The sequence below is a fragment of the Tachysurus fulvidraco genome, chromosome 14, assembly GCF_022655615.1.
Source record: "Tachysurus fulvidraco isolate hzauxx_2018 chromosome 14, HZAU_PFXX_2.0, whole genome shotgun sequence".
Taxonomy (NCBI): domain Eukaryota; kingdom Metazoa; phylum Chordata; class Actinopteri; order Siluriformes; family Bagridae; genus Tachysurus; species Tachysurus fulvidraco.
The window spans coordinates 9,111,716-9,120,481 of record NC_062531.1 but is presented as its reverse complement, the minus strand read 5'-3'; positions in this window follow the sequence as shown (position 1 = coordinate 9,120,481).

The following is an 8,766-nucleotide window of genomic DNA, read 5'->3' as shown; positions in this document are numbered from 1 at the left end:
TTCTTGGAGCTGGGGTTTACCAAAAACAATAGCTACAAAAGAAGCATACACTATAAATATATATATTTTTTCCAGAATCATGTTTTCTGTTTTGATGAATGGGTGAGCATGTGGTCTGACAGAGTGATCATCATTATCAATACAGGTTTTCAAACATTAAACGTTTGGATTTGGATACCACTTTGGTTCATTTAGCCGGATGAATTTGATAAATGATACAGATGGGCTATTTGCTTTTTTTGTGGTGTGTGCTAATGAGGCATACAATCATGTGCTTAATCAACTGCAATGAACTCACCTCTTTTCATAGATTTTTAAATCCATTTTTTATCTTTTTTCCCTTGTGTTATATCCTGGATGCATTGTCTGACTTCTTTATACTTGCACTTCAGTGCATCTGAATTTTCCAGGCTCGTGGTGTCTGATTCAGAGGCAAGCTGTGCATGCTAATTGCTGAAAAGGAGACTTAGCAACAGTTTGATTACAAAGACATACCTAAAAAAAAAAGCAAAACATCAATCATTAAGACACATACCTGCCTCCTCTGGTGCAGTATGTTGTTTGGCAGGATTTTAATCAAGTAGGAACTTGATAATGTATGATGATTTGTGTTGTGTTTGTATGACAGAGAAGTCAAAAAAGGTAGCATTTTTTTATGCAAGCTTCATTTCCACATAACATCCATCTGCATGCATAAACACAGAGATGTTCATATTGGCATTGTGAATAAAGTGGAGTGAACCTTAACTATATTGCTCAGTGGGCTGTGAGCTCACACCAGCTAGTCATCATTTAATGTTCAGTAATGTCAATGATGTACATTTCCACTCACCACACTTAATGGTTCACTCCACTGGCCTCAGCATCATCAGATCTCTAACTGTTCATCAAACTCAAACAGATGTCACAATACATTGTGTAGTTCTCTTCTTTATCCCATCAAAAAAATCTTGCAACATGGAATAGCAAATTAATCTACACAAAAAGATAAAAAATACATGGTCCAGACAGTCAAAAATTGAATCGTTCACTTTTGCCTGATGCACTTGAGTTACACATAAAATACAAAAATATGGAAAGACTCACGCACCAAGACCTCCTTATTTTTCTAGCTCAACATCTTCTTAACAATGCAGACTTTACTACAAGGATATCTCTTATCAGCAAAAATTATCTATCAATCATTAGCAAAGAATCATTTACTTCTTATAGATTAGTAACATTTGTTTGAACTCATCCATGCTCTCTGTTTCACTCTCCTGATTGGCTGTGGCTCTTTCCAGTCATCATGTAACTGGAGTTCTTTCACACCGAAAGTCTTTATCAAAACAGTAGCAGAACAGAACAGAATCATGAAGATACAGGACAAGACTGAAAATGGAAAGCTGGCGATTAAAAAAAGTTACCTTTCTTCAATTGTCCAGTTTCAGTTTTATTTTTCTACACCATTCTGTGTAAACTCTAAAGCCCAGGAGATTGACTGTTTTTGAAATACTTAAACCAACCATAAGAATCACTTGTGGATTTTTTTCTCCATTCTATTGACTGATGTGAATATCAACCAAAGCTCTTGACCTTTATGTGTAGGATGATTGGATGAATTATATTAGCAGGAGAACAGGTATTCCTATTAAAGTGGCCTATGATTGTGTAGTCAGTCTAACTAATAGCTAGTTTAACACAAAAAGTAAATAAAAAAAAAAGGCACATGGTCCTCTCTGTAGGCCAGCTGTTAGCAGCTGTTATTGTATCTTTTTATTTTTCAATAAGGCGGCTTCGCATTTCCGCTGTCTTCATCCTCATTGTCAATTGTTTTGAGTGCCGTTTTCATAATTGAGCATTTCTCTCCATCATGCACTTGAGTTCCCTAGAATATTTGTTCTTGTCTCTTCTCATTTATCACAAACTAATGAAACTATCATCTTGTCTACGCTTTCATTTTTTTCCCTTCATTCTTTTTCTTGTTTTTTTTTCCTCAATAGATTATGAAAGTATCAAAGCAGCTTTGTGAATTACTCCCTGAATTATATTACTTTTACTGTGATATCATAATGTTTGAAAGACTGTCCGATATTTTGTTTGTGCTAAAGGGTTATATGTCTATTAAATAACACACACACATTTTAGACGTACACCAGCTGGCAAGTGGTCACTATTGTTTGTGTAGCTCCAGTGTTTGAGCAAAATTGAATCTGAGGCTATATGAGAGAACAGGAGCCTGGCTGATCACTATTTTTGGCTTTGTCACTTAGTTCATTAGAGAATCTCCTGAAATCAATATATATACTCATATTTTTTTTGTATTTTTATGTTATACTTAAATATTTATTTGTGTGTTCATGTTAGCCATTCTAAATAATTAAAATAATATGAATTACTGTGCATTTGTTTGTTTGTTTTTTATACAAACTAAACCTTTTTATGTACTGTTATTCCCAAAAGACTTGGAGCACAAGGTGAAGGACAACCCTTTGCAGCACAGACTGTCACACACATCGGTCATTTAGAAATGTCAAACAGCTTACAACTTGTTTGGACTGAGGAAAAAAAAACAGCTTACTAGTTTGTACTATCTCTATGTGACAAATTGTGTACATACATATAGAATTCATGAATATGAAATAAACTTGTGGTGTATCCTGTAGCAAGATGTAGTTTAAAAATAATCACTTTCTCCTTAAGTTTCAATTGAAAAAGGGAGCACACAATGTTCGAAAGATCATGACAGATTGAGTATGTCAGAAATGATAAAGTGAGTCATACACATGAACATAGATAACTCAGCAAATAAGAAAAGTTTGTATACTTCATTCAAATACTTCATTTGCATCTTAGGGTATACAAACATTTGCACTGGTAGCTATGTGTTGATTCACTTCATATATGGCAGTTTATCTTGCTCTACCTGTTGTGTTTGTGCTGTGTTTATTCAGCCATCCTATTTATTCCCATTTGTGTTCTTATCTAGGTGGAACCCCAAAGCCCTATGGTCAGTCCATTCGGGTCAAATCTAGTAAATGTTTGAATTCCCTATCTAAGTAATAAACTAATACACTTCCCACAGTCATTTTGTGAACTCAAAAAGGAAGTGCATGTGTACTAATAGTTTTCAAATGCACAGCTATTAAGCTAACTTAGATATGATACTAACATGACAGATGCTGAGGAGGATGTTGATCTTACCAGTAATTCTTGTTCGTTTTGGCAACACAGTGAATTAAACAACTGGAAAATTTCCTCTTTGCCTTGCGCTTCAGAGAGAGAGATAAAGTCTGAGACATTGCATGCAGTAAAGAGATAAGATTCAAACATCATTTATGCTAATATGATTTGCATAAGGAATCACTGTAACCCTTTCAGCACATCAACATCAGTTGCTCTCATCCAAAAAGCCTTGTTTGCAATCTGTAATTAGAAATGAATCGTACAACAGCCTCTTTTACAAAGATAACACATAAAATTATTATCAGTTCATGGTGATTAATTCATCCTGATGAGGACTGCCTTTCATATTTAAATGCATATATATTCTATTCCTTTAATGGTTAAAAAAAATGCACAAAGTATACATGCATGAATACATATAGCTACAGTATGGATAGGAAATATTCAATAACTCAAAAATAATAACATTTTGTGCACTCATTATAAAAAAGAACACAGTGACGTTGCGGTAGTGTAATGCAGATATCAAGATTCTCATCACAGCATACAGATCAGTGTTAAATGATATGTTAAATGGTTAAAATGCTTTTTACTTTACTTTTTCATTCAGAACAACTCTTAACCTATTCAGCTTTGCAAAAAAATTAAATAAATATTGAAAAAAAATTTTTTTCTTTACAATGACTTTCTTAGTATTTGGTATATCTTATGTTTGCTTTAATAACTGTGTGTACTCATGCAGGCATGAACTACACACTACACAAGTTTATTTCCTTTTTCTATCTGAACACAAGCGTCAACAGGAGAGATTTTGCATGAGGAAATCTGACCTTTTGTTCAATGCCGTTAACATGGTCAGTATTACTTTTTTTTGCTTCTATTTAATTTTAAATAGATCTGTAAAAGGAGCATATAATCTTGAATATTTCATATTCAAAATACTGAACAATGACTTTCTTTGTTTTTAAATTTTCAAAATTCTAACACAATTAATGTGACCTCAGACTTTTGCACCCAACTGTACTGTACTGTATGTAACTGTGGAGTATTTGAAACTAGCACTCAGTGTCATACAGCCATGAGCTTTAATAAAAAGGAACAGTGGCTGTTAATTGGCATTCATAGAACATACAAAAATTGTTTTCACCTCATTGTACACTTATGGTATTTGGCAGATGCTCTTATACAAAGTGACTTACACTTTATATAACTGAGGGTTAGTGGCCTTGCTCAGGGGCCCAGCAGTGACAGCTTGGTGGACCTTAGAAATCACAACTTTCCAATTGGCAGTCCAACACCTTAACCAATAGGTTACGTCTTATTAGGAGTCTTATCCTCATCCGAGACCAGTATGAGAATGTTGAGTGATTCTTATTCTTATCAGACAACAGTATGAGAATGTCGAGTGATTCTGATCGTCATCAAAGAACATCATAAGAATGTCGAGTGATTCTTCATCATTAGAGAACAGTATGAGAATGTTGTACGATTCTTATCCTCATCAGAGAACAGTATGGGAATGTTGAGTGATTCTTATCCTCCTCAGACAGCAGTACGAGAATGTTGAGTGATTCTTATCCTCATTAGAGAACAGTATGAGAATGTTGAGTGATTCTTATCCTCATTAGAGAACAGTATCAGAATGTTGTACGATTCTTATCCTCATCAAAGTACAGTATGAGAATGTCAGATCACCAATGAGGATCAGAGTTCCCAATCTTCCCTGAAGGATCTTCAAAAAACCCAAGCGTATATTTCAGTATTTAACTACGACTAAAATCTTTCTTAACTTTTTATTTCCTTTCTGTCTGGCCCACTCTCTTTTTTATGTCTTACCTACAAACTCACTAAACATTTATGCTTCAACATCACACAATCTCACAGCAAAAGGAAGCATAGGATGAGCATGTGTTAATGAAAAGCTTTTCAAAGTCTTTGTATAAATGCTGGCATCAGCTTAATAATCATTTTCATTTTTTTCTAGATCCAACATGGGAAAAGCTCACTTACTATGTATATCAGCTGTCTCAGTTTTTTTTTTTTTTTTTTTTTTTACCATTTTTCACATTGTATAGTACAAACTATCATTTTGCATAGCATCAGTTTATGAAAAGAGATAATTAAATCAAACTTCTTATAAACGTTTCTTCTAGACAAATATTGACATTTTGTTAATGTATGCATTTGACTGGTAAGTCTGAATGTTTGTTTTTCAAATGAACTCATGAGAATGAAAGAAAAAAAACTCTGGAATAATACCAGACTAAGTATGGCCATTTACCCAGCTAGCATGTTTACAGTGTAGGCCATATTTGAAACTGCATTAAATTTACTTAGATAATAAAAAACCTCCAGTGAATTTTATTTTAATTATCAATTCAGTATGTTGGAGCACAATCCATAAGATTAGGTATACAGTATGTATGTGGCATTATCAAATCTAATATTTTTCCAAATGTATTATTTTATTAATATATGTCTATACACAGCTTATATAGAGGAACAGAATGTACCGGGTTTTTGTTTGTTTAGTTTTTTTTTTTTTTTTCGTTCATAGAACGTTATTCTGTGGTTGGAATGCAAGAAAGGAATTTTTTAATAAAGTTAAAGAAATAAAATCAATTTAGTCTTGTACTTTATTTAAAATGGGACATTTTGACCTAAAGAGAACATAAGGGTAATTACACCTGACCTATGAGAGCATGTCATTGCGTTCTCGTTCCTGCCTCGGCTGAAGTCTGCCTCACTGCAGGTAGAGCTGGATGTAATGCTGCACTGGATATTGGGAGGTACTGAGTTTTGACTGATTTGTTGCATTTACTGATATTCAGTCTCTGTCTATCTGGGCATCTCTATCTCTGCATGGATGACAACCTGGATAAAGAGACAGAGCCAGGCACTGGGGTGTGCCACGGTCACACATTCAATCTGCAGGGGATCGGAAATAACCAACAAGTCATCCAGGATATTGCAATTCAAAGCAGGGGAGTCGCATTACTGCCAGAGAGAATTACATTGAGAAAGAGAGAGAGAGACAGAGAGAGAGAGAGAAATAGTGAGATGGTGGATGAATGGTAGCACATTCATCAGAGTTATCATTTATTCATCTGATCGTGCTTCATTAGAGCGAATTGAGATCAGAAATGCAGCAAAGATCAGCCAAGCCTGTAGATTTGAGAAACCATAGGAACAAAAATCACTGGCATCATATCAACAGCATTGACATTCATAAAGGCACTGAGGTTTGAGGAGGGAGGAAAACTTTTTTTTATTTTATTCTTTTAGCTTATTTAACAATAAGAGAGGCTTTTAATTTTAAACTTTTCACATGCTATTTATTCCCATATCCATTCAATCAGGATTTAATTTCTGTTAAACACTTTATCTCCTACAGTAATCATATATAAACATATTTTGCTTTACTTACATTCAAAAGATCATTACAAGCATGGAAATAACCAGCTATCATGACATTGACGTCCAAACCTTCCCACACGTTTAAAAAGTTTTTTTGTTGTTGTTTTTTTCATGTAGCTGCTTCACTCGATATGGAAAGACTTCTTTCCTGATAGTGTAGAAGAATAGAATAATGCACTTCATGAATACCAATCAACAGTGATGACTGGTTCTTAACTGACCCCAGAGTCACACTTTGTACATTTAAATGTCCATTAATTTTTAGAGAACAAACACAAAAGAAAACGAGGAAAAACATTGTGGAAGAATGGTAGTCTAATATAATAACACTGAAAAGACTGTCATATTATCAAAGTATATAGCTTGAATATAGTACAATTGATCTAATATTTTTATGGGAAAATTACAATGAACCTAATATTATTAAGTATATTTCTAGGCTTTTATTTATTTATGTATTTATTTATTTATTTATTTACTTATAGCCATTTAATCTGGATTTATTGCAATCGGCCAATATAAAATATTTCAGAAATGTGTCTATATTCAAGGTATTTTTACTTACACATTCAGCATTGTGATATGGAGTATTATGTATGATCTGGTCCTTATAATAAAATAGTGAAACTTCAGCACAAAAGACCTGTTGCTGAAAGCAGAAACTGACCTTCATCTCAAGGTGATGTTGCTTGCAGATATGTTGTCATTTATACATTGTCAAATGTTCATAGTATTTTTTGTCCTTGAAGCTCTTTTCACAGAGTATAACTTTATGCACACTATCATCGTTGCTTTTCCATTTAATATTGATGAAATCATCCACTCACAGCAACCACCCACATCCATCCTAGCAAACAGCTTTCCTTTATAACCCAAGACACTATCAAGGACAAGAGGCTGAAATGCTGAGTCTGACATTCACTGATTGTTTTTCCATTCTGCAAACTTTTTTCCAGATTTATATACGATGCAATGTACTGGTTTAGTCGGCAGACATCCAGTGTTCGGCTGCGAGGGAGAAATGTGCTGACATCAGTGAGCTTGAACCACACTTAGAAAGGAGTTCCAGTATTGCGACTCAGGTTTGAGATGCTAAAATTTCCATTAAACCTGTTCTCGCTGTCATGCAAATGTCACTCAGCTGGTACTTTTACAAGATTGGGCGTTTCGACGAAGTTGAGTTGATCTGAATAGTGGAGAGCAGAGACTTTCTGAAACAGCAGACACATCTGCTACATGGAGCACCAGGGCTCGACCTTTAACAAGCAGTATTAGCATAAGTGTCTGTATGAGTTCAGCCTCTGATCTCGGATGTGTCACTGTGCTGCTCTGCTGCACTGGAGGTGGACTAGATTAACTAAGCACTCCCTGGGGTTGATTAGTGAATCAAACCTCAAAGCACGGGTACTTTTAAGGATATTACTTAGGTCTGGATTATAACAACAGCAAATAATGATACAGTATTACAAGGCTATTTATAAATGGAATATTTGCTTAAATATTGATCCATGAACAAATGACTTTAATAACTAAATCTGACCAGCATATTTATTGTTACAATAAGGCAGATTTATTACTGAAATGGAATACTTTAAACATCTCTTTATGCACTATGATTTTGTTATCTTATCCTGTCATCCAGCCAATGACTGTATGTTATATATTAACCAAATGAACTCAACAATTAGCATTAACCGTTTCACTTTATTACCCTAGCGAGTTTATTATTGTAGAAAAAAATACTCTCATCATCTGTGGTGCCATTCTCATGCTTAACAGTGTAGTTAATGTGATCATTCTCTCTGTCTTAAAATGGATAAACCAGGAGACTGCAGTGAGCGCCCAGAGTAAAATAATGGTTTAATGATAGTTTAATGATGGATTAAGCTAATAATCCTATAAAATTAGGCATCCTATTTGCCTACCTAGAAAGCATGAATTTGAAAAATCCTCCAATTTTAAAGACTGATATTTACAAAATGTTAGCTATGCTGTTTTTCATTAAAGATTTGAAGTCTTAATGTTGTTTCCGGAAAAGTATCAAGGTTAGTGAAGTGAAATAGCAATATAAAGTATTTGTACACTAGTTAATTATACATAATATTAATAATAGTACAACATATTAACCAAGACAGTTGATTTAAATTCATAACTAATGTACATTCAGTACAGAATTCTGAAGAA